The 26,847-nt window shown below is 38.6% G+C and overlaps 1 protein-coding gene across 1 annotated transcript in view; it reads right to left on the bottom strand.

Annotated features, from left to right (window-relative positions):
• Positions 1–26,847, bottom strand: part of LOC149806227 (atrial natriuretic peptide-converting enzyme-like) — a 212,118-nt gene that overhangs the window by 113,213 nt on the left and 72,058 nt on the right. The window lies entirely within an intron of this gene.

Below are 26,847 nucleotides of genomic sequence, written 5' to 3'. Positions count from 1 at the left end.
CAAGAAGTGGCCCAGTATGCACAAGAGTTGTTCAAGGAAAAAAGTTACTTTTCAACCCGTGTTAGTGACGGTGCCAGAAGAACCCGTCACCGAGAACAACCACTCGCTTCAGGACAGAACTGTCATGGACATGCCTGAAAGGTCATTCCGGGAGGACACTTGTGTGACAATACCTCATGTAGAAACTGTAAGAACATTACACACTGTCCCTAGGACATCTTGGTTAACCAAAACATGTTGTACAGACACTTGTTTATATTTCACTTTGATCGCTTTGCTGTGTTTTATATTCCTGTACATCACTATTTGGGTTGTATTTATTTTTGTCTTTCGTATTCATGTTTGAAAAAAACATTCAATAAACGTGTTCTGAAAAAGTATATAAACTCTTGTCTTGTTTGTTTTTCGTGTCACAAGTGACATTTCTCATACCATGGCTACCTCTGCTGTCTCTGCTCCCTCTTCCTCCACTGTCAAAGTCATCGACGAACACTTAGATCGTGCCAGTTGGGAGGCTTTGTATCTTCGCCATCCCTTTAACATGCTCATTGCTGGACCTAGCGGTTCAGGCAAAACCGAATTCGTCAAACGTTTGATCGAACATAAACATCATTTGATCGATCGACCCCCTCAACGGATCGTGTGGTGTTACAAAGAGTGGCAATCGGCGTACAGCCTCTTGCGAGAAAGTCAAGGCGATTCCATCGTGTTTGTGGAAGGCATTCCTAAAGAAGACGATGGCATCGTCTCTGACTCCCGTCTAACCCATTTGGTCATTTTCGACGACATGTTAGGAGAAGACGAAGAAGAAATTAAACTGTGGTTCACGCGCAAAGGGCATCACCGTAATGCCAGTGTCGTTTACATCACCCAAAATTTGTTTCAACAAAGTAAAGCCCATCGCACCATCAGTCTCAATGCGCATTACGTGGTCTTGTTTAAAAGCCCTCGAGATAAATCGCAAGTGCAAGTCTTAGCCAAACAGTTAGGAACGCCTTGGCTGACTCAGGCGTACGACGATGCCACTCAAACGCCACACGCCTATTTACTCGTCGATTTGAAACCTACGACCCCCGAGGATTTGCGATTTCGTACCCACTTGTTTCACCACTGGTGCCAAGACGGAGGGCCTGTCCTGTACACGTCTCCGTCCTCGACTTCATTTCACTCCTCCCATGAAAAAAATCTATAAAAACCTCAGACCCTTTTTCGTCTGTCTCACACAGTGTGAACATGACGTCCCTTCAGTCGCATCTTCCCGTCAAATTGATTCGTGCCTTGTATGGCATCAGCCGAGAAAAAGATCCACAAACACGAGCTCGTGTCTTAGAAGCTAGTCTCAAAGAAGTCTTACGATGGTTCACGGTGACGGCACGTCAATTACTCCAAGGAATCATTCAGATTCCTCATCAAACCCAACGCTTTTTCGATCGAAACAAAGTCGCTTTGGTCCAACTGGCCGATCCCCGCATCGACACTCAAACCAAAAAACAAATCATTTTGAAACCTGGAGGGAGCGGTACTCTAGGAGGGGTCATCATTCGCTCACTCTTAAGATGGGATCCTAATGCCCCCAAAGTTATCCCCAAGACAAAAGTCCAACGAAGCCCCAAGAAGAAAAAGAAAAAGACCAGGTCCCCAAGAAGAATAACTTCTCCAGTGGCAGGACCCTCCTCTTACCAGACACCACCACCATCACCCCGGAAAAAGAAAAGAAGCCCCCAGAAAAAGAAACAGAGAAAAAGTCCCCAGAAAAAGAAAAGTCCACAGAAGAAGAAGAAAACTAGTCGCAAGAGAGGCACTTCGGCCAGGACGCAACCTTACACTCGCAAGCCACGACCTGCCACAGCGTCTCCGGCAGCCTCACGTTTGTCCACTTCTCCGTTGATGTCACCAGGAACTGAAGAGTACTTGGAGACGTTGATTACACCAAGAACTTCTCCGTTGATGACCCCCAAAAGAACTTCCCCAGTGGCAGGACCTTCCAATTTAGCGGCAGTGGCTGCTGCTCACAAAGTACCTTCTCCCAAAATCAAAGTCCAAGAAAGATCGGGCATGTTACAAAGTTTACTGGATTTGTCCAAGCAAGAACTGGCTCGATTTAGTCCGTTACGTACCCCTGCACGACGTGTCATGCCTGTCCTCAAACTGATAAAACGTAAAGACAATCAGTGGCGACGCGTTCCAGTATAAAAAGACCTGTGACCAAGTCGGGGGTATCAGTGAACTTGTAAAAGATGTCACCTCCAAAAAGCCACAAAAGAAAGAGACAAAGGCAGACGCGTCATCCGACAAAGCGCTTAGCCAAGCATCGACGTTACCCTAAAAAAAGACACAGTCGTTCCAAGAAAAAGAGGCACCAACAAAGGGGAGGATTCCTTGGCGATTTTCGGAAAAACATTGTTACCTTTATGACAAAGCGATAGTCCCAAAAAAAAAGATAAAAGGGTGTGCGTTAAGTCATCGACGTTAGTGTCTGTTCGGTGAATGTCCCGGAACCCACAAGCAAAAAAATGTCACCCTCCAGAAAACCCCAAGGAAAAAAAAGGAAAGGACTGCCACCACGTTTAGCCAAACATGGGGACATGTTATCTGTCCTGTCCAAAGCTTCTCCACCCCTACGAAAAAAACTCATTCAAACGGCCTCCAAAGAGGTCATCGATACCGTGTGCGAATGTTGTTTGAACGTTTTGAAAGGCACGATCCCTTTGTCCAAACACCAGAAACAATGCTTAGGCAAACATCGTCACGTTCTTCGGAAAATGGTTCAAAAGAAAATTCCCATTCGTCAAAAAAAGAAGATGTTGGTCCAACGTGGAGGCATTTTACCTCTCTTGTTAGGCCCCATACTAAAAGGAGTCTTGGGAACCATGTTGGGAGGACTGATGGGAGCAAGATAAAAAGGCCTTCGAAAGTCCCAAGATCTCAGAATTCACCCCTGACAACCCCATGGAAGGACGAAAACTAGCTTTAGTGCCTTACAAACGATGGATGGAATACCATCGGTGGCAAGAACAACGCACCCCGCATTTACCTCCCAATCCCAATTTGAGCGAGATGTCCCAGTTACAACACGAATTGCAGTCCTTGATGGATCGTCAAGATTTGTCCGAAACAGAAAAATCGCAAAAGTATGGTCAACTCTTGAAAAGACTGCAACTCTTTCACCAGAAAGCTTTAGACGAAACAGCTTTACCCACTCTAAAAGATTTTAAGACCTTGATGAAAAGTCCAGCACCATCATTACCACCACCACCACTACTGTCATCCCCAACCGTCACCAGAGATGCTACCCCACAAAGACCTGAGGAAGAAGAGACGCGCGAAGTGTTTCAAACACCGTCAGCAGCTCCCATTTCGAGTAAGATTGCAGGATCCTTGTTGACCCCCTCCCCCACACCCCAACGAGAAGAAATGAAAGCTTGGGTTAAAAAGATGATGTCCACGCCTTCTTCGACAGAAGTGAAAAAGAAAGAAGGGAAACCAGAAGTGAAAAAAGAAAAGAAAACCAAAGCCATTCCATTGCCACCTCCACCACTACCTTCGACTTCTACTCCCGTAGCCCATCGGACACGTAAATCCGTTTCCAAACCACCCTTTCGACCCACCCAAAGTAGCATCACCGAAGAGTGGGTGACTTATTAACACACCAACCAACACAAAAAAAATGGAAAAAGTCTTAGCCAGCATTTACTACGATCCCTCGCATCCTGCAGGTTACGCAGGAGTTCAAAAATTGTATCGTGCTGCCAAAACGCGACTGAAAAGTCTCCGTTTACCTCAAGTGCAACGATGGTTACAAGAACAAGCTACCTACACTTTGCACAAACCCATTCGACGCAAGTTTGCCAGAAGTCGCACCCGAGTGGAAGGCATCGATCATCAATGGCAAGCCGATTTAGCCGATGTCTCTCATTTGGCCAACTACAATCGTGGTTACAAATATTTGTTTTGTGTCATCGACGTCTTTTCCAAATTTGCCTGGGTCGTGCCCTTGACTTCCAAATCCAGCAGCGAGTTAGTGCGAGCCCTGCAACGGGTGTTGAAACAAAGCGGTCGTCACCCTCTTCGATGGCAAACGGACAAAGGCACCGAATTTCTGAACCAAGCTTTCCAAAAAGAATTAAAGAAACGTGACATTCATTTTTTTACCACCGAGAATCCCGAAACCAAAGCCAGCATCGTGGAACGTTTTCAACGCACTTTGAAAGAACGCATGTGGAAATATTTTACGCATCACCACACTCTGAAGTACATCGACATCTTACCGCACCTGGTGCAAGCGTACAACCAATCTTACCATCGAAGCATCGGACGTGCCCCGCAAGACGTGACTCCCGACAACGAAGTGCTGGTGTTCGAGCGCCTGTTCGGTACGTCCCCGACGAGGGCTGTCCCCAAGAAAAGTGGAGAGTTGACCGTAGGAGATTGGGTGCGCATTGGCAAAACCAAACGCACTTTCGACAAAGGTTACTTACCTAACTGGACGACCGAATTGTTTCGCGTCACTGGACGAGTACATGGCCGTCATCCTGCCGTCTATAAATTGGAAGACATGAACGGAGAAGTACTCAAAGGAACGTTTTATTTGCCCGAGTTACAACGTGTCACCAAAAAAGAAGACGACGTGTACGACATCGAAAGCATTCTCGAACGCAGAACCCGTAAAGTGGGCAAACGACGTGTCAAAGAAGTCAAAGTACGTTGGAAAGGATATCCACCCAGTTTCGATTCTTGGATCGACGCTTCGCAAGTCATCGACTATAAAAAGAAGAAGTGACCATCATGCCCTTTCACACATCAGACGCAGCTACGTCGACCACTCCTTCTTCTCCTAGTTCTTCTGTGCAAGATTTACAAAAACAACCCTTGTGGGTGTGGTGTGGAGAACGTGTGCCTAAAACGCAAATCGTCTTTTTCTGCCAAATCTTCGTGGTGTATTGTGTCATCGGGGCAGCCATCGCCAATTTGAGTTTGCAACAAGGAGACAAACAATTGTGGACCATTTTATTGAGCAGTTGCATCGGTTACCTGCTTCCCAACCCCTCCCTGAAATTCTCCTCGAACGGGAACGTTGTGTCCAGTGCCAGTGCCAGTCACCACTCCAACAACCACAACCAAAACCCCATTTTGGGCGGAGACACGCCTCTGACATCCACTAACCCTTCGGACAGCCACAGAACTCTGGAATTATGAGTCACCAAAACCAATTTTACTTAACCTTACCCAGTGACAGTTCCATGGAGGTGTTTCCCAACAACACGTTGTGCTGTTACACGGCCAAATTACCTCAGGCCATCCCCTTAGATCACGAAGCCCATTGGGAAGTGGCTTTGGTAGAAATGATTCACCCAACCCAAGTCCTCAATGTCATTGACGATCAAAGTAAATTTACGGTGGAAGTTTATGACGAACCATTGCAAAAGTGGATGAATGAGAATAACAAATATCCCCATAAAACAAAAAACAAAGTCAATCCAAATTGGATGGACTATGAGTTGTTCATTCCCTCAGGCTATTATTTTAGTGGTCAACATTTGGTCAGCGCCATAGTCTCCAAGTTTAATGGCGTGTTTGGGGAAGCTTTTAAGACTTTCAAGTCCAAAGCTGTCACCCTGGAATACCACAAAACAGCTCGTCGCTTCCTGATGAAATTTCCTGATGAAAAAATCATAGGTTTCTATTTTAATGATGAATTGTTTGACATGTTGGGTGGTGACGTAAAGATGAGGAAGAAAATAGAACTAACACTAAAACAAAAAACTGTCATTTACGACAACGATACTTTTGTCAAGTATTTTCGTACCCCGGTAGAACTGAACCAAGGACTGAATTTGATCTTTGTGTATTCCGATGTGGTGGAATACAACGTGGTGGGACACACCTCCGTGCCGTTACTGCGTGTCATTCCTTTCAAAGTGGATTCTGCCACAATCGCTGACGAGGAAGGTGGAAACACTTACCACGTCCACCGCGAATTTGTCCATCCTCACTATTTGCCCGTCAGCAAGTCGTATTTGGACACGGTCAACATTACTATAAAAGGAGATTTGGGACAAGATATTCCATTCACCAAAGGAAAAGTCACGGTGAAACTCCATTTTCGAAAACGGTTCTCTCACGAATCGTAAGTAAGTCAGTCATGTATCCAGTGTACCGAGGGGTTGCTCGACAGCGAGGACACGGTTTAGGAGACATGTTAAAATCGGCCTTTCGTTCGGTGGCTCCAGTCTTGAAACCGATGGTGACACGAGGATTGCACGCCTTGAAAGATGCGGCACTGACACAAGGCAAAGAATTTCTCCAAAATGTCATCATCGACAAACAAAACCCTAAAGAAGCCTTCATGAGGGCAGGCAAAAATGTCTTGCTGCAAACGGGCAAAGACATTTTAGGCCGACGAGACACACCTATAAATGCCCTGCACGCTACCGAGTCAAGCATTCAGCAAGGACAAGGCAGAAAGAGACGACGAAGAAGAAAACACCCTTTCACCAGACTTCAAGCGAGAAAGGCCAAAAAAAGAAGAACCGTTCGAGACTTAGACGTTTTCGATTATTGAGACACAGCAACAACAAAAAATGATGCACCGAGAGTCTTGCGCCTGTTCCAAGACGGAACTGGATCTGTTTGCCATGCCCCCCACCATGATGACGATGCAAGAATCCCAATGGGTGGAATTTCATCCCGTCTCCTCATTGACAGCCTCAGCTCCCATCGAGTTTGAAATCAAAGGACAGCCCGAAGATTACATCGATCTGAATAGCAGTTACTTGTACTTGAAAGTCCAAGTTCTAGATAAGGATGATGGTCCAGTAGAAGACACTGAGATTATAGCTCCCGTCAACAATTTCATGCATTCCTTGTTCAGCTCAGTGGACTTGTACTTGAACAACAAACTGGTTAGCAGCAGCATGGATACTTACCCTTACCGTGCCTACCTGGAAAATCTCTTGACATACGGACCAGATGCCAAGACAAGTCATCTCAATGCCTGTGTGCTGTGGGTAGATGACGAAGCGGGCAAGTTTAAGATAGCTGACGCAGGTGACAATGACGGCTTTGTGGCAAGACGAGACAGAATCAAAGGAAAAGACAAAAGTTTAGAACTGATGGATCGTTTGCATTTGGACATGTGGTTGCAAGAGAAATATTTGCTGAACGGGGTCAATGTGCGCCTAAGACTGAATCGCAGCAGTGCCGCTTTCCATTTGTTGGCTGATGAAACTGCTACTAAGGGTGCCAATCCTAAAAGCACAATCCTACAAGCCAGACTCTACGTACGGCGCGTGGAAGTGTTACCTAAAGTGGGAAATGACATCAGTCAGACGTTGAGCAGAACGACTGCCAAGTATCCCATACGACGTGTGGAAGTGAAAACGTTCACCATTTCAGCTGGACTGCAATCCATAACCGAAGATCATCTGTTCCAAGGACAGTTACCGAAACGTTTAATCCTTGGTATGGTCGAGAATAGAGCCTTCAACGGAACCTTCGATCAAAATCCTTTCAACTTTCAACACTTTTTAGTGAAGAAAGTCGAAGTCAGTCGCGATGGCAAGACCTTGTGTACCCGACCTTTCGAACCTGACTTTGCCAAGAACAATTACTTGAGATCGTACTTGTCCCTGTACGAAGCCACCGGTCAGTTAGGAACCAACACCAGTCACGGCATTGAGTATGACGATTATGCAGGAGGCTATGCTTTGTGGGCTTTCGATTTCACTCCAGACCAAGGCAGCGACGAGGGACATTTCCACCCTATAAAATCTGGCCAGATTCGTGTGGAACTTCAGTTTGCAAAGCAACTGGACCATACAGTGAACGTCATCCTGTATGCAGAATTCGATAATACCATAGAAATCAACAGTTTGAGAGAAGTCATTCTAGATTATTAGAAAGCCATGGAAGACTGTTATCCCTCTTTACCTAGTGGAGAAACTTTGGAGATGGAATGTAAGGAGACCGTGGAAGGAGAAGAATCTCAAGACAAAGACGAAGAAGTTTTGATGAAGTCGAGATGGCCAGAACAAGAAGCCCATTTAGTCTCCTGTTTTGCCAAACACTTGGTGGACAAAATGACGGAATTGATCAAGAAAAATTGCTATGGATGTCAAAACGATCATCCCAGTCAAATTCAACACGATAAATGCCTGATGTTGAGTCAAGAAGAAAAATTGGACGAGTATCTGGACGAAGCTTGGAGTCTCATCTCGAACAAAGACGTGTTGCACCAGTGGTATAAAGACTTGCGTGAACATTCTTGTCCACCATTAACCACTCAAGAGATCCATCGTATCGAAGCTCTCCTGAATCAGAGTGAGGAAACAGAACGAATAACCGTTTATTCGTCAGACATTTTCAAGCAAAAAGTCAGGATCGAATTGACGACTTATTATTACCTGTAAAGAAAACAAACACAAAACAATGGATACCTGGGAACTTTATTACCTTTTGAACCACAGTTCTTATACAGCTTCTTGGAATCCCGTCGTCTGTGCTAAAGATGAACTCCCTCATCGCAAACCTAAAGACCATCAAGCTTACGTGATCAACACGGACGACAGTCATCTCCCAGGAACCCACTGGGTAGCCGTCTACTTTCCTCAAGAAGGATGTGTGGAATATTTCGATTCGTACGGATTGCCCCCTTTGGAAGACGATATCATCGACTTTATGAGAAGAAATGCTCAAACCACCCGATTCAATAACGTGAAATTACAAGGCACAGATTCCTTGGTGTGTGGACAGTACTGTGTGTATTTTCTGCATCATCGCAGCCTGGGCTATTCCTTAGAACATTTAGTGACTCATTTCGATCCTCGTTCTTCTGCTAGAAACGATGTGAAAGTACATCGATGGTTTTGTGACCAGTATGCTTATCTTTTGTCTCAAGCTAGGAAACGTAGTGTCCATCAATGGCCTAATGATTTCCAACAGTGGAAATCACAATTTCATTCACAAAGTTGTCAGCCTTGTTTAAAGTAGATTGTATTTGAAGAAAAGAATGTTAGTGATTTGAAAAAATGTTTGATGTTATTATGTTGAATTATTGTTAAAAATGTTGTTGTTTAGTGCTAAGTGATTTTTTGAATAAAAAATGTTGTGTTTTGAAAAAAAATGCCTTTGTGGTTTGTTTAGCTATAAGAATGTTGGATTGATGCTCTTTCATTTCTTACTATCCCTCTCATGAACGTTGCGGCTCGAAAACCGTGTGGGGGATGTTTTCCTTCACGTCCGCGCTTTCACTTTAAGAACCGGGTTGTTCCCAGTCTAGCCATCCATTGTCGACTCATCCTCCTAAGAAGATGTGCTCCAAACTAGCTAAGCTCAACGAAGCCTACGTGAATTTGCATAGGGTCAGACACAGTCTGATACCGAAGCCAGAAGAAATAGAGAATGTGAGAATGTTAAAAATCACTGAAGACCTGATAGAAGAGCTCTTCAGAGAAGAAATGAACAGGGAGAAAGAAGAATGGACAGAGAAGTACAGACTTCAAAAACAGCAGCAACAGCAGCAACAACAACAGCAACAGCAGCAACCTGAAGCTGACAGAGGCTTTGTCGATTGTCGTATCGACACCAAAGAATTCTTCTTCTCTTTCCGAAGAAGCAGACCTATCGCCAGAAAGTCTATCCTCAGAGGACATCGCATTCTTAGAAACTAAAAAGAATGCCATAACAAAACAAAAAACAGCCCTTTTCAGGGCTACCCAATACTCTAGAAAAGAAATAACGATCGATTTGCCAATGTGTAAAGGTAGAGTAGTGTGAAAATAAACACTAACTCTTTATAAACATTTTGAGGGTATGTGTTAGTGTGATTGTGTTTATAAGTGATAAAGTAGGTTGGTGTGGATAGTAGATTAAAATGATGTTCGTTTTTTGGGCTGTTTGGGGTTAGATTGGATTGTTTTGTGTATGTGGATAGTCTATTGAAGTGATTTATAAAAAATTTATAATAGTGATGGGTAGCATAAAAAAGTGAGCGAGTGTTTCTTTTAGGTCCGCGCGTTGTTGTTGTTGTTTTTTAGGTCATGATCTAGGTAAGATAAATTTTATGTTTTTAGGGGATGTTTTCCTTCACGTCCGCGCTTTCAGTATAAATTGAAACTCGTTGGGCAGTCCAGCTACCCTTGTTGATTGATCAACACAGCCAGAAGAATGACTAGCAGAATAGTGAAACTGTTAGAACTCCAGATGCACCTGGAATATGCCAGGCGGATAGTAAACGAACTATCAGCGGAGGCTATAGTAGAAGAAGCAAGAATAAAGAAGGAAGAAGAGGAGAGAAGACAGAGGGAAGAAGAGGAAAAGAAAAGAGAAGAGAGGATGTCATTTAATATTCCTGAAACAGAGGATTGGGGTGCTGAAGCGAACCATCCTCCCTCTGCGCTCCCCAGAAGAAAGGTGAAAGAAGACTGGGGAAGAAGATGCGTGTGCGGCGCAAGGCCAGGAAGGTGCAACCATTAGATAGGTGCATCTGGAGTTTAAAAAAAAACAGCCCTTTTCAGGGCTACCCAATACTCTAGAAAAGAAATAACGATCGATTTGTCAATGTGTAAAGGTAGAGTAGTGTGAAAATAAACACTAACTCTTTATTAATAGTATAAGTGTATGTGTTTGTGTGTTAGTAAGAGCTCAGGTAAGTTTGTGGGAATAGTAGATTAAGGGTTTCTTAGCAAATGTGGAGAGTATAGTTAGGGTTATATTATATGAAATGAGAAAGTAGGGGGATGTTTTCCTTCACGTCCGCGCGTTGTTGGGTCATGATCTAGGTAAGATCCATTTTATGTTTTAGGGGGATGTTTTCCTTCACGTACGCGCTTTTCGTATAAGAACCCACAGTATTCGTCGTTCAAACCATTCTGCAAAGAATAAAAAGAAGATGGCGTCAAACCAAATGGACAAATTACAAACCTTGCAAGACGTTTTAGACAACTTAGGAATAATGGAACAGATGCTAATAAGACTCGTTGAAGACCATTATTCCTATAGTCCCCATCGTGTAAAGATGGAAATTAACAATTTAAGGAAAGCAAAGGACAAGATTAGTGGTGTAATGAAAGAGATCAAGGAGGAGAAGGAGGATGAAGAGGAAAAGATAAGAATAAGAACATGGAACGAAAAAATTGAAAAAGAAGAGGAAAATGAGAAGAGGAAGAAAGAAGAGGAGGAAGAGAAGAAAGAAGAGAAGGAGAAAAAAAAGAAGAGAAAGAGTGTTGGAGATAAAATAAGAAGTTGGTGGAGGAAAAGGAGAAATTAGAAGAAAACCCAAAGGCCCTTTTCAGGGCCAGCCATATTTCTCGAAAAGAGATAGTCTTTTGAATTGCCTACCCCTTTTTTATTTTTTTAAAGAAAAAAATCCCATGTTAAATTCCCCTTGTCCGTAGAGTGACCCACGATTTATTGCCATGTTAAATTCCCCTTGTCCGTAGAGTGACCCACGATTTTCTCCATGTTAATTCCCCTTGTCCGTAGAGTGACCCACGATTTTTCTCCATGTTAAATTTCCCTTGTCCGTAGAGTGACCCAGGGGTCCCTGTAATGCTAATTCCCATTGTCCGTAGGGTGCCCCCCTTCACTACTCACTAACCACTGAACATTCTTATAGATAAATATTGATAAATGAATCACCACACTAACCATACCGCATTCCTATAGATATACATTGCCAAAAGAATCACCACACTAACCATGCAGCATTCTTATATAGATGCATTGCCAAATAAATCACCACACTAACTATGCAGCATTCTTATATATATGCATTGCCAAAAGCATCACCACACTAACCATGAAGCATTCGTATAGATATACGTTGCCAAAAGAATCACCACACTAACCATGCAGCATTCCTATAGATATATATATTGCCAAATGAATCTCCACACTAACTATGCAGCATTCCTATAGATATATATTGCCAAATGAATCACCACACTAACCATGCAGCATTCCTATAGATATACATTGCCAAATGAATCGCCACACTAACCATGCAGCATTCCTATAGATATATATTGCCAAATGAATTACCACACTAACGATGCAGCATTCATACAGATATATATTGCCAAATGAATCACCACACTAACCATGCAGCATTCCTATAGATATACATATTGCCAAATGAATCTCCACACTAACCATGGAGAATTCCTATAGATATATATTGCCAAATGAATCACCACACTAACCTTGCAGCATTCCTATAGATAAATATTGCCAAATGAATCACCACACTAACCATGCAGCATTCCTATGATAAATATTGCCAAATGAATCACCACACTAACCATGCAGCATTCCTATATATATATATTGCCAAATGAATCACCACACTAACTATGCAGCATTCCTATAGATATATATTGCCAAATGAATCACCACACTAACTATGCAGCATTCATATAGATATATATTGCCAAATGAATTACCACACTAACCATGCAGCATTCCTATAGATATATATTGCCAAACGAATCACCACACTAACTATGCAGCATTCCTATAGATATATATTGCCAAATGAATCATCACACTAACTATGCAGCATTCCTATAGATATATATTGCCAAATGAATCACCACACTAACCATGCAGCATTCCTATAGATATATATTGCCAAATGAATTACCACACTAACCATGCAGCATTCCTATAGATATACATTGCCAAATGAATTATCACACTAACCATGCAGCATTCCTATAGATAAATATTGCCAAATGAATCGCCACACTAACCATGCAGCAGTCATATCAAGTCGAGTTTCCTAGACAAGTACAAGACGACAAATGTTTCATGGTTAATTAAGAAAACAAGTTGGAAGATTCTTTGAATGAAACTTCAATTAAAGAAAATAATTTTTTGAACGAACAGAATAAAACTTGCCACACAGTTCTCAGTCCAACAAGGGATTTCCACGCAATCCTTCACCAAAGCGTGATTAATTCCTTTACCTCTACGTGCTTGACGCACCAATTTAAAGAAAACAGCCATGTTTAAAACCATTTCATATCATGACTTGAGAACTCTATTTGTTGTCTTAAAAAGGTAAATATATGAACTTAATTATATCGTCAAACACACTCTGAATCAACAGTCACATGTAGTTCCGTCTACTGTTACGTGCTTTAGTGAGGGTAGTACGACCTGATTTTGAAAGAATAAATGATGTCTCGACCCAGATTGAAAGGACCAGACTCTCTTGTGTGCAGACATTATTGTGTATACTTTATAATTAGGATACATAATGATTAAGTATGTCTTTGATTACTTTTGACCTAGTTATGGTTCGGAGCTATTTCAGTAGAAACGATGCAGAATCCTAAAGTTTGCAATCATTATAGCTGTCTCCTTTCTTTCACTCGAAAAATTGCCTCAAGGTGATGGAAGACAAAAAACGATCATATGAATCCAGAACTTACTTAGGCCTACCACCAGTGTAAACCCTATAAATAGAATCACTATTAAAATATTGTTTTGTATTTCCATTGTAGATTGTTGTTTTTTCTCCCAGTGCGCAGTATTGTGAGTGAGTTAGTGAATCAACTGAGCAGGGTATCTTTTATTAAACTGTTAGGTTTTAAGAAAAGATGGTTTTTCATCATTTTTATAAGCTGTTTCAATTTTCTCTCCCAGTTCGTCTCACTTACTATCTAAGATGACATTTCATTCACGTGCGCGTGTCTGCACGTAACATATTTTCTATCAGCTGATGTTTTTCATCACGTCCGCATTTACATCATAAAGCAGCCCGTTGGTTCCTTTTACCATTGATCGTGTCACTAAACAAAAGAATGATCAACTAATACAAATAAAAAGAGTTCAGTACCTACTAGACGAATGGAAGATTTAGACACAGTACCTACTAGACGAATGGAAGATTTAGACACATCACCTACTAGACGAATAGAAGATTTAGACACAGCACCTACTAGACGAATGGAAGATTTAGACACAGCACCTACTAGACGAATGGAAGATTTAGACATAGCACCTACTAGACGAATGGAAGATTTAGACACAGCACCTACTAGACGAATGGAATATTTAGACACAGCACCGACTAGACGAATGGAAGATTTAGACACAGCACCTACTAGACGAATGGAAGATTTAGACACAGCACTGACTAGACGAATGGAAGATTTAGACACAGCACCTACTAGACGAATGGACGATTTAGACACAGCACCTACTAGACGAATGGAAGATTTAGACACAGCACCTACTAGACGAATGGAAGATTTAGACACAGCACCTACTAGACGAATGGAAGATTTAGACACAGCACCGACTAGACGAATAGAAGATTTAGACACAGTACCTACTAGACGAATGAAAGATTTAGACACAGTACGCACTAGACGAATGGAAGATTTAGATACAGTTCCAATACAAAAGCCCTTCGTGAAATGAACAATGATTCCTTCAATGACGACATACCTGGTGTAGAAAACGAAATATGGAAGAGGAAATCAGACGAACAAAAAAGGCAGCCACTATAACAGCAACAAGCAAAAACTTCAATAAATAGCATCCGATACGAAAATGGGCGCACTGACCGTAACAGCAGTGTCACATCCAGCATATAAACACTTTATATCTTTACCAGGAACCTCATTTCAACTACTTTTTTTTGGGGGGGGGGGGGCAAAACTTGATGGGGGAGGCAAAACTGGACGAGCTTGTTAATTTTCGTATATAGGCAACAGCAATATTTCACTTTACAGCACATGCAAATTCAGGGTGGGGAGGCATTTGCCCCCCCCCCCCCCCCCATGACGCCCTTGTCTTTACCAACTTAAATTTGTGTTACAATAATCATTGGGGAGACTGATATGCTGTACTGTAAAGCCCGGACAATCTATGAACTGGTCCAAAACGAGGGCTGTTCAATCCTTTAACCATTACCCCCACCCACCTCATCAACTCGGGACTGTAGAATGTTTTTAACTTTTTATTAAAGATGGACCAATAGTGAAAATGTTTGTTCCAGATCAAGTGTGTCAGTTTAATTAGTGGAATAACGGTTGTACCTCACAATGGTTCATTTCAATCTACTTTTTTAGATAGTTAGTGACACGCATAGACACACTTGTGACATCTGTGAAAGAAGTACCGGAAAGTACGCCAGCACAGTTCTTACTTACTCCCTACCATCATTCGTCAGTTTGTTCGATTATAAAACTAGCTCGCTGTCTATTATTTTGTATGTCTTTGTCACACTAATTGCTGTCGCCATGTTCTATTCATCCATCATGTTAAAATTGTAAACAGAACTGAAGGAACCAAATTGATAAATTATCGTCGAGGACGACAGGGAACCATGCATATTAAATTTCAGTAGTTCCCAAAAACAACAAATGTTAAATTTCGAAAGATTCCATAAACTGATAATGCTAAATATTTGAAGACTGCCTACCATTCCTTTCCCTTTTAATACAATATTAAATTTCCCATAATAACCATATCAACCCTATAACTAATGAAGATAGATAAAAGAGGTTTGTTCAAGATTTCCCACAAAATATTTATTCCCTTGTGTTTGCATGTTTTCATCCTTCGACTTCGATGGTGGCCAATATATCACTAAGTGGTTTAGTTTCTGTGAATACGTTATTGGCCCATCAGGTCAATTCGTTTTCAAAATTGTCTGTGGCACACTTGACATAAGATGACGCGTGTGTTTGTTTGATCAGTAGAAAGCGTGGTTCAGTTCTGATATTTCCGTTGCTCGCTCTTCTCTACTACATCTGTAGTGCGGCTCAGATCAAAGTAACGATCCTGTGAGAGATATTCTCAAGACACAGGGTCACAGCTGAAGTGCTTCAAGGGTGACTTGGAATCTTTGAAAAGTTTCTTCTGACCACCCTAAGATTTTTTTATATCCTTAGCTCACCAAAGTACATCTTCGTTGGAAGTTTATCTTCTGACATATTGATTACATGACCGGCAGATCCCATCAGTTATTTCATCAGCAAAGTGTAAATGTTTGAAATGCCCGCCCCTTTGACAACCTCAGTCTCTGAGACCCTGCCAAACAATATTATCCTTAGTAGTTTGATAAGGCAGCCCATGTGAAAACGGTTCAGTTATTTGACATGTCTTTAACCCGTCCATGCCACGTATGCATACAACAAGTTCAACAACACAATGGCTTTGTAGACATTCACGTTTTGTTTGTAGACTGATGCCTATGAAATAGTCCAGACTTTGTTTTATGTCAGGCTCAAATTTGTTACTCAGGGAATAGTCTTCAGCAAATAGTTGATCACGAACGGTGACTTCAAGCCACTTCGTCTTCGCCTGTCGTTTTGTTCAGATTGAAAAGCTTGATGTAAGTTCAGTATCTGATGTTGATACCAGTGCCATAGTAACCGAAGGCATCAATAAGCATGGCAGAGATCGTATACTGAAGAGTGTTGTGGGAAACAGAGTTGCTTATGCCCGCTGTTGACTGGCAATGATTTAGATTACTCGACTTCGTCCACGACACGAGGAAACACGTCCTCTTGGGACTCGCCCAACCATCACGATGAATTATTTAGGCTAACTAAATGTTTCCATTACCTTCCAAGAACAAGGTAAAAGTGAGGAAAAATCGTTACGGTTTTAAGAATCAATTCCAATAATAATCCAAGAATAATCCGATAATTAAACATTAGAAGTCCTAGAAACAACAATTAAATGAAATCAAATATAAATTAAATCAAATATACGTAACAAGATTCATATCGATTGTGTTCATTTCATAATGACAAAAGAGCTTTTATAAGACACAATAATAGTTTTATAACACTCAAGAAGAATTATTATAACACAAGAATTTGAACATAAATTAAATCTGATGAAATGTGAAACATGAAAAATGGTAATTCGCAATTTTCGTTTTGCTTTAACATTTAACAACTAATTTGGTATTAGCGAGAAAGAAAAACATTTCTGCAAGAAGTAGGATTGACCGTGAAAATATAGCTTGTAGCTATTTAACGAGCAATCAATCTATTTAATGTAGCTGAATCAAAAGCATATACAATAACACCAAAAGCATGTAATCGCTTCTTATGGATTAGTCATATCATGCGGTCTTTAACTAGTCGTATTGTCTTCCTTTGGCAGCTAACAAGCGTAAAATGAGGACAACTGTCCTGTGGAATCGTCATACACAAGAAATGAGGACAGCAGCCCTGGGACAGTGTCATACACTAGAAATGCTAATGTTATAAAATTATCTTACACTTTTAAAACGACCAATAATGCAGCAAGACCAAACAGCAAATATTTGATAAAAAACGTTGTGAAACACCCAGAAAAAAAACAGCAGAATATAACAGAATTTATTGATTTGATGTAGCCTAAAAACACATTCAATAAACGCATGATTAATATACAATACACTATTGCATACATCAAAAAATAAATGACTGAATAGTGGAGATACTAACCTTTGTGCACATAAATCTTCAGAGAGAGAGAGAGAGAGAATCTTAGCATGCATGCATTATACAAATATTTTCCTACGGAATTAGAGTTGTTCAAAATCCTCATTTCTGAGTAATTATAGTAGCTTATACAAGCTTGGTTTCTGCCTATAATAAGTATTACGATACGGTGTTTTAAGTGAGAGGACAGAATTAATAAGTATTACGATAATGTGTTTTAAGTGAGAGGACAGAATTAATAAGTATTACGATACGGTGTTTTAAGTGAGAGGACTGAAGTAGACAAAATCATCTTTGATCTCATTATTTAATAAAGTTCGCATTTCTTTTCATGTATTTAGTTTATTACATGTCTACCAGTCTTCTTGCTTGATAGATATGATGAAATCCTTAACATACGTAAAGCCTTTATGTGGCCGAAATTAGCTCGTAACATGCCCAAAGCCGTTCTATGGCTTGCATAAGCAACTATTCTAAGATAAAAAGCGGTTTCAGACATATATTTTATAACTTTATACAAGTATGACGTTTTCTTAGCAACTGCTGAACTTCAGTCAATATGAAATATGTCTTTAATACTTGTATCAAAAAGCCATAAAAAGTAAGACCTATGGATTGATATTTGGTAACACTAGACTTTCCAAATCCTGAGATCAAGAGCAAATTGTTCATATTAGAAACCCAGGTTTTATATTTTGTTTCTTTCATAACTGGTTAGCATTAATTAGCAAGAATCGTCGCATTTTATCGAAGAATATAATATTTTTTTCACAATTGTAACCAGTACTTACTGATATTAACATAAAGTAGATATCGGCCAAAATTTTCCGTATTCAAACATATTGTTGGTAGAAACTTTCTGAGACAGCAACCACTAGCAATATTTTTCTATCTACACGTTCTAAAATGTCTGCTTTCAAACATTCAAAACTTTCACAGCAAAAAGACACAATTGGAGGTACAAAAGAATCAAACAAATCACAAATTACAATCTCTAGACATCGTAGATTATTATTTAGAAATATGTTCATTGCTTTGACACATTTCTAGTGATAGTTTTTAGAAGACATCCAAACGAGCCTCTGTTGGTAAAAACAAGTCCTAAATAATTAAAATTATCCGCTATGCATATGAAACATGTCCCTACTTAAATACAACGTCCAGTTTTCTAGCTCTTTTAAAAGTCATAATCTTTGCTTTACCAATATTTACAAATATGTTCCATCGTATATAGTTAGCATGAAACAAGAATAAAGATAATTGTTGACCATCCCTGACAATGTCACCGTATTATCAGCAAAGAATAAAATATATAAAGACATTTGTTTTTCTAGAAGGATACTCGCCACTACATTTGATTGTAAAGCAATTTCTGAACTGAGAGACTGAACTGAACTGAATATGGATTAAATTTTTCAGAGTAGAGGTAAGGCACCTAATATGATAACAATACAACCACCTTTTTGGGATAAAGAATGCAATAAGGCAAAATATAATACAACTACTGGTTACGACGCTTCAGATTCTCAAATACTGAAGCTGGCCTTAAGTTACATAGAGAGCATAAATCAGCTTTTAAATCGATGATCACACTCAAGAAAAGGTACACTAGATCATCCCAGATGAATAAATTAACTTAGGCGAGGAGAAACCCTCGATAATTTTGGCAAATTATGAATCAGAAAATGTATTATTCTCAAAATGAAGTGGAATATATCCCCACCCACAATACTTTAAATCTTTATTGAAGAAACCTGAGTCCAAGTTAGATGACTGACATTATTGTTTGTAAAACTACCTTACTTACAGGTTGATGACTTGAATACTCCAATTACAAATGATGAAATTATTAGAAGTTTACTTAAAATAAAAAAACAAAGCCCCTAGACTTGACATGACATCTACTCGTTTTTATCAGTGCACGAATGAAACGATCGTACCATTCCTTAATACCCTGATCAACACAATCTTTGAATCCGGGTATTTTCCTAAACAGTGGGAGAAAAGCATAATCTGCGCTATATCTAAGTGTGGTGACAAGAGCGATCCGAACAATTACATAGAGATATCCTTTATTGATACTGTATGCAAAATCTTTACAGACATATTGAATAATCATAAATACACGTGGCAGAAGACAATAGTCTGATAGACAAATTACAAGCAGGGTTTAGGCAAAAATACTCCACATGTGACAATATCTTTATTATTCCGGCTTGTGCTCATAAATGTATACGCAAAAGAAAGGTAAATTGTATTGCCTTTTCTCGTCGAGTTAAAAAAATTTCGATGAATTACAGCGTGATAAATTGTGGTCGTCATTAATGCGGAAGGGTAGGAATGGTAAAATGTAAATATTTTAACAGACATGTATAGAAACCCGATAAGCTGTGTTCGAACACCTAAAGGTTCAACTACTTATCTGAATCTATATTGGGTACAAGTCAATGTTGTGTTTTGAACCCTATCATGTTTTCCCTTTATATTAATGATCTGATTAAACAGATTAAGCTCTGATGCAACAGAAGTGTGTTTATCTTAGAAAATATAAATCATACATTTGCACTACTTTACGCTGATCATGGTTCTAACTGAGACTAAAGCTACTTCAGGACCAAATAAATCTAATAGAATGTTTCTCTTATAAAACATGTTGTCATGGTCAATCTCGATAAAATTAAAATCAGAAATTTCAGAAATGGAGGATATCTCAAGCAAAAGGAGGTATGTTTTTTTTTTTAAGAATGTCGTATTGAGTGTGTGCCTTTTTACAAGCATATGAATCTATCTTTCACCCCAAATTTGGTTTGGACAAAGCTAGGTAGATATTAGCGGCTCAGGCAAAGAGAGCAACTTCAAGGATTTTTAATAATCAAAGCCATTTAGCTGTTTTAGTGTAGAGGATGCTTTTTAAAACGGTTATTTTGTAAAATCATTTGAAATTTGGGGATATACATTTTGTAGAGATATTGAAATTGCGCAGTCTAAAGTTTGTCAGCTGTATTGAAGTTTTCCTTAAATTACTAATAATGCAACTGTTAGGGGAGTTGAACATATTCACTTTGTACATGTTATTTCGCTTCGTTTTTGGCTATATTTGGCTTGATTAAGATGTTGGAAACGAATAACAATTTATCTCATCATTTTAGCAAAGAATTCGACATTCCAAAACAAGCAAAGTGATATTAACAATGTGTGTATTATAGCGTATATAAAACCGAACTAGAACCGGAAAAATACTTCTCACGTGGATTATTATATTTTCTTATGAAGTTACTTGCTAAATTTTAGATGCTCAGCGCATACGCTGAAAATAACGAGGCATAGGAGGATCGAGAGAAATAACAGGTATTGTGAATTATGCGGGGAAATAATGTTTATTTGATAGAAGATGAACCCCATTTTGTTTGTGTTTGTCTAGCTCATGACCGTTGATGAGAGAGATACTTTAATGAGGTGTGTTACCTCTATCCTTTTGTAGAAACCTTTGTATCCCTCATGAATCATATTAATATACTTATTATAAGAAAAATTTCTTATTTATGTTTTTGAAGGTTTTGAATGGAAATTTTACCAGCCTGACATTTGAAGTACAAAGTGGTCATTAACGTTTGGACTAAATAGCTACGTTGGAATTATTGAGAATTCATTCAAATGCATTCTGAATTGTATTATTGTGGAACAACAGTACATTCAGGACTATTGGAATTCATTCGGAACATTCTACACTTTTGATTTGCGACAGAGCATTTATGATTATCTGGGTCTTAATCACTATACTTAAAGTGTCTCTTACATTTTCACTTTGAAACTTACAGAAATTTATTACTTTTTGATTTTACTAAAATTGATGGATTATCTTTTATCTGTTATATAGTGTATGACCAAAAGTCGTAACGTTAATTTTAAATTTCCTCGTCACACAGCATTGTTCTACTTTGTGCCATAGACTTGTCCTTTCCACATAGTGACATGTATTTTCCAAATCATAGACTTGTCCTTTCCACATAGTGACATGTATTTTCCAAATCATAGACGTGTCCTTTCCACATAGTGAAATGTATTTTTAAAATCATAATCTTGTCATTTCCACACAGGCAAATGTATTTTTAAAATCATAGAATTGTCCTTTCACCATAGTAAAAATATTTTTTAAATCAATAAAGGCAAAAAAGCGTTTTCTTTTAATCGAATATTTTTAAAAAATCAAAACATTGGCCTCTATTGTACTGTTATTCTTCTTGAAACCAAATTGTGCGTCAGTAATAATATCGTATTTAATAACCCAAGAGACAGACTTTGATGCTTGTGAACATTTTTCCTACACAGCTAAGCACTGTTATTCCTCTATAGTACACAACTAAGCACTGTTATTGGTATCCATCTATAGTATACAGCTATGCACTGTTATTGTTATCCCTCTATAGTATACAGCTAAGCACTGTTATTGTTATCCCTATATAGTATACAGCTAAGCACTGTTATTGTTATCCCTCTATAGTATACAACTATGCACTGTTATTGCTATCCCTCTATAGTATACAGCTAAGCACTGTTATTGTTATCCTTCTATAGTATGCAGCTAAGCACTGTTATTGTCATCCCTCTACAGTATACAGCTAAGCACTGGTATTGCTATCCCTCTATAGTATACAGCTAATCAATGTTATTGTTATCCCTCTATAGTATACAGCTATGCACTGTTATTGCTATCCATCTATAGTATACATCTAAGCACTGTTATTGTTATCCCTCTATAGTATACAGCTATGCACTGGTATTGTTATCCCTCTATAGTATACAGCTAAGCACTGTTATTGCCATCCCTCTATAGTATACAGCAAAGCACTGTTATTGTCATTCCTCTATAGTATACAGCTAAGCACTGGTATTGTTATCCCTTCATAGTATACAGCAAAGCACTGTTATTCTTATCCCTCTATAGTATACAGCTAAGTACTGTTATTGTTATCCCTCTATAGTATACAGCTATGCACTGTTATTGCTATCCCTCTATAGTATACAGCTAAGCGCTGTTATTGCTATCCCTTTATAATATGCATCAAAGCAGTTATTGCTATCCCTCTATAGTATACAGCTAAGCAGTTATTGTTATCCCTCTATAGTATACAGCTAAGCAATGTTATTTTTATCCCTCTATAGTATACAGCTAAGCACTGTTATTGTTATCCCTTTATGATATGCAACAAAGCACTGTTATTGCTATCTCTCTATAGTATACAGCTAAGCACTGTTATTGTTATCCCTCTATAGTATACAGCTAAGCACTGTTATTGTTATCCCTCTATAGTATACAGCTAAGCAATGTTATTGTTATCCCTCTATAATATACAGCTAAACACTGTTATTGTTATCCCTCTATTGCATACAGCTATGCACTGTTATTGTTATCCATCTACGGTATACAGCTAAGCACTGTTATTCTTATCCCTCTATAGCATACAGCTAAGCACTGTTATCCCTGTTATCCCTCTACAAGTATTTGCATCTAATAGATCACCGTTTTGAAACATTGGTGTAATAAAAACATTGTTCCACTTTAAAGGATAAATACCGCAAATAAGTATCAAATTCAAAACCTTCTAGAATGTAATTTGATAAAAGTGGAAATGACTAAAACATATATTCATTCAAAAGTGTATCAAGACCTGGTGCTATATTCTTTGACAAATTTCTTCCAGTTGAACTCATATAGGTTCGTTTAAATTTTAGTTATATTCTCGCCTTGTATGTTTGTACTCTGCTCTAATGTTCTGGTATTATTTTCAGTTGCGAGTTTCTGAAAATGTTCATAAAAATCAAACACTCCTTCCAATGGTTATAGAAACCTTTCGGGCTTTTAAACAGATTCCAAAAACTCATGTGGAATTAATTTTTGGAAATTCAGGCAATTTATGCTCTCGTGATCTATTGTAGAGGGACGGCCGAATTTTTCGTATTCTTTTTCTTCATTTTGTAATTTCTTCTAGTTACATTGAATTTGAAGGAATAGTAATTAATCAAATTTGTTTCAAGACAGTTTCATTTTATTCTCTACATTCACCATTAAACCAAGGAGCTTTATCTTTAATACATACATTAAATTTCCCTTCGTTTAAATGCATCGTCGCTTCAAACTATCGATTTGCATTTTGTTAATAAAGAACTTAAATGCTTCAGCTTTGCGATCGATTGGTCTATGAACCCAATAATAGTACCATTCGAGTTTTCTTCCATTTCCCAACTTTTTGTTGCAAATCAGCAAGTAACGCGGTTTTAATATATGGATTCCATTTCCATTTAAGTTGTAACATTTAATAGTTCATGTAATTCCGATAATTAATTGCGTATTTCAACGAGAAGGTCAATGAACTATGATTTCAGAAAAATGTAAAACTATTCTTATGTCACTTGTTTAGGCTCGAATAAACAGTAACACAAGAAAGAGTGAAAACAACAAGCTTTTTAAAAAAGACACAATAATTTATTTATCTGGAACAATTCTGTAAAAATGAAGAAAAAATATGAACTTACGGTTTTATAGAATCAAATCCAAAAATAATCCAAAAATAATCCGAGAATAAAATTTTAGTAGTCCTAATAACAAAATGTTCTACTGATTTCACGTTCGAATCCGGACGAAGAATCCAAGATGGAAGACGATGACGTATGCTACAATCTGTAGTGTGTGTGTGTATGTGTGAGCTGGATTTTTAACGTATCTTTAACAGTTTTTCAGTCATATCGCTAAGATGTCTGCATTGTGACAGTTTATAGTGATGTCTAGCACTGGGGCATCATGCCGCAGGCACGTAGCATGATGTCCCACCAGTCACATTTTTCTGACACCAGGCTGACCAGTCCTAACACTAACCTCTTAACGCTGAGCGCCAAGCGAGGCAGCAATCTGTAGTGTTGAAGTCTACTGTTTCTTATAGAAATAAGAATTATCACTCCGGTTTCTGATAGCTGAATAATTTTTTATTTAAAAAATTGTCATTGTTTCACAATATTACATGAGCACACGTATTTTCCAGAAAAATAACAGAATTAATCCTTTTGAATCCAAATAATTAAAATAACTCCAAACCAAGTAATCTCCAAACCAAGTAACTTGAAATAACTCCAAACAGCACAAGATACAACTAACAATTTAACAGCCTAACTTCTACTGATTAATTCTCCAAAACATGGGTTATATGGGCTTTCTAAAACTTAAACAAGAGTCACGTGATCATCTTCTAGAAGTTTATAGAAGTAAGTACTTGCTATAGCTCACTTTACCCAGCGTGACCCTGACAAAAACCAATCATTTTTACTCTAAGAAATTAAAAATTAAAAAAATGGTTTATATCTTAAAGACAAGGTCCCATCATGACCTTGGAAACAAAAAATCATTTTAAAATAAAATAGAACTTGTTTACGAATGTTGCTACAAATTCTGAAACAAGGTCAGGATTTAGATCAACACCTGGTGTTTATAAACTAAAACTATTTTCTATAAAAATATCATCTCTAGTGAATAAATTTACATTACAATATCATGTAATAATTTTTTTTAAAACTGACAAACAATTAAATTAAAATAAATATATATTAAATCAGATATAAGTAAATCAAATATACATAACTCTATATCCTCTGAAGTTTTTAACAAAGATGAAATTATTCTCAGAAGTTAAATCATAATCAATTGTACTTTCTCAATTTGATGTGAACTCTTCTCAGTATCAACACCTAATCTTCCATTTAAAATGCGTTTAACGGTGCTCTTACTTAAGTTGAGTAGCCGATTTCCAAAACTGTGACTGCTTTGATCAAGATTAGCACCTCAGATTGGAAGCTCAATAGTATATACCTCGTCATGCGTTATGAAGATAGAAGCATTTTCTATGAAATCTGCCTTTGTACAGGTTCTACTTTTAAAACCCCAATGCCGCCGTCAAAAAAAGTCGTATATACCAAATCATTTGAATAATACAGAATCTTGAAATATATTAGTCCTAACTATCGCTGGGTGCCATGAAAACTAGATAATATCGACGTTTTATCATAGAAGCCATCTAATTTCTCCCTCGAATTCCATCCGTGGATCAACCGAATTCAGTCCAAAGCTGTCAAAAGATTTGATAACGTCACCCTTGTAAACAGACGAAGTCAACACCACGCTATGTCGCATACAGTAGGTGATCACGTGATACGTATTTTCATTTTGCCTTTAATATTATGCAGTAATCTCCCCAGCATTTACGAGTATCTTTCCGTTGAAAGCCAACTGACGTAAAATATTTTGTAAAGACCATGTCGTATGGTTACTAACTAAATAAGGATCTCCGCTACAGCTAGGTGTGTCTTTAGCCCATGTTCGCCCTTCAAGGTATTCCATTACCAATATTCACCCGAGTCTTATTTTTATCTAATGCATGCTTTATCTCGCAGATGTGCTTTAAAAACGCGGTACTACTTCTCTTCACTTCTTCTTGAATCAAATTTTGCGAATGCTGGTTTTTATTAGATTAGTCACAAGTGGAATTTTCGAATGTATGACATCAGTACTTTCGGGGCACTCCCGGAAGAGAACGGAATTAAGAACTACTTCAGTAACTGAATTAAGAGGTGGCACATCCTTATTCTAAACAAAATAATTGAATATCGTTTAAACCAAACATCTTGATTATTTCAAAGAACGGTTAATGCCAGACAGCTTATTCAACAAATTATTTCCTTCCTTCCAAACTTCAGTTAGACAGGAGGAGTGGTGAAAATTATGAAAATAGTCGGTATGTGGGCATTAACCAAACAATGCAATCCAAATAATGTTTGTACAGCCTGTATACTTTTGAATAGACTTTGCTTTGCATACAATACAACACCTCCAATGGCCCATCTTGCTTTTTTTCTTAACGAATTTTCTAGGAAAATGATAAACTTAGAAACCATTAAAGTAGACGTGAACATTTTGTTTAGTCCATGTTTTTAGCAAGCTTATTAGGTCCAATTAGTGAGAGAAATTCATTAAACAGATTTCGTTTGTTTTTCTTCCCTAAGCCCTGCTACAGTCCATGTCAATACCAGTCCGTTTCTCTTTTCGCTCGCCTATTCTGAATCCACCTTTTAAATAACCGGTTCTTCCTGATTATTCTCTTCAACGCAGTGTTGACGCTCGTTATGTAAATTGCGTCTTCTTTTTTTCCTGTTCGAAGTTTTGCCGTTGGTAACTTCATTTCTCGCTCAGTTAACATGTTTTCCAATTATGAAAAGCTTATCCATCACCAGAACCATCTTCGTTCATTTTAATATGGGGATAAATTAGTACATGCTACATACAATTGTTTGGGAAACTGCAGCATTAATCCGAATGGTGTCATCAGCAAACTTGGCAACGATCGGGCGA

The sequence above is a fragment of the Sinohyriopsis cumingii genome, chromosome 2 (genome assembly GCF_028554795.1).
Source record: "Sinohyriopsis cumingii isolate HCF-2022 chromosome 2, ASM2855479v2, whole genome shotgun sequence".
In the NCBI taxonomy this organism is placed as follows: Eukaryota; Metazoa; Mollusca; class Bivalvia; order Unionida; family Unionidae; genus Sinohyriopsis; species Sinohyriopsis cumingii.
Note: the sequence above shows the minus strand (reverse complement) of the source record. Positions and strands in the feature narration are given on the sequence as shown.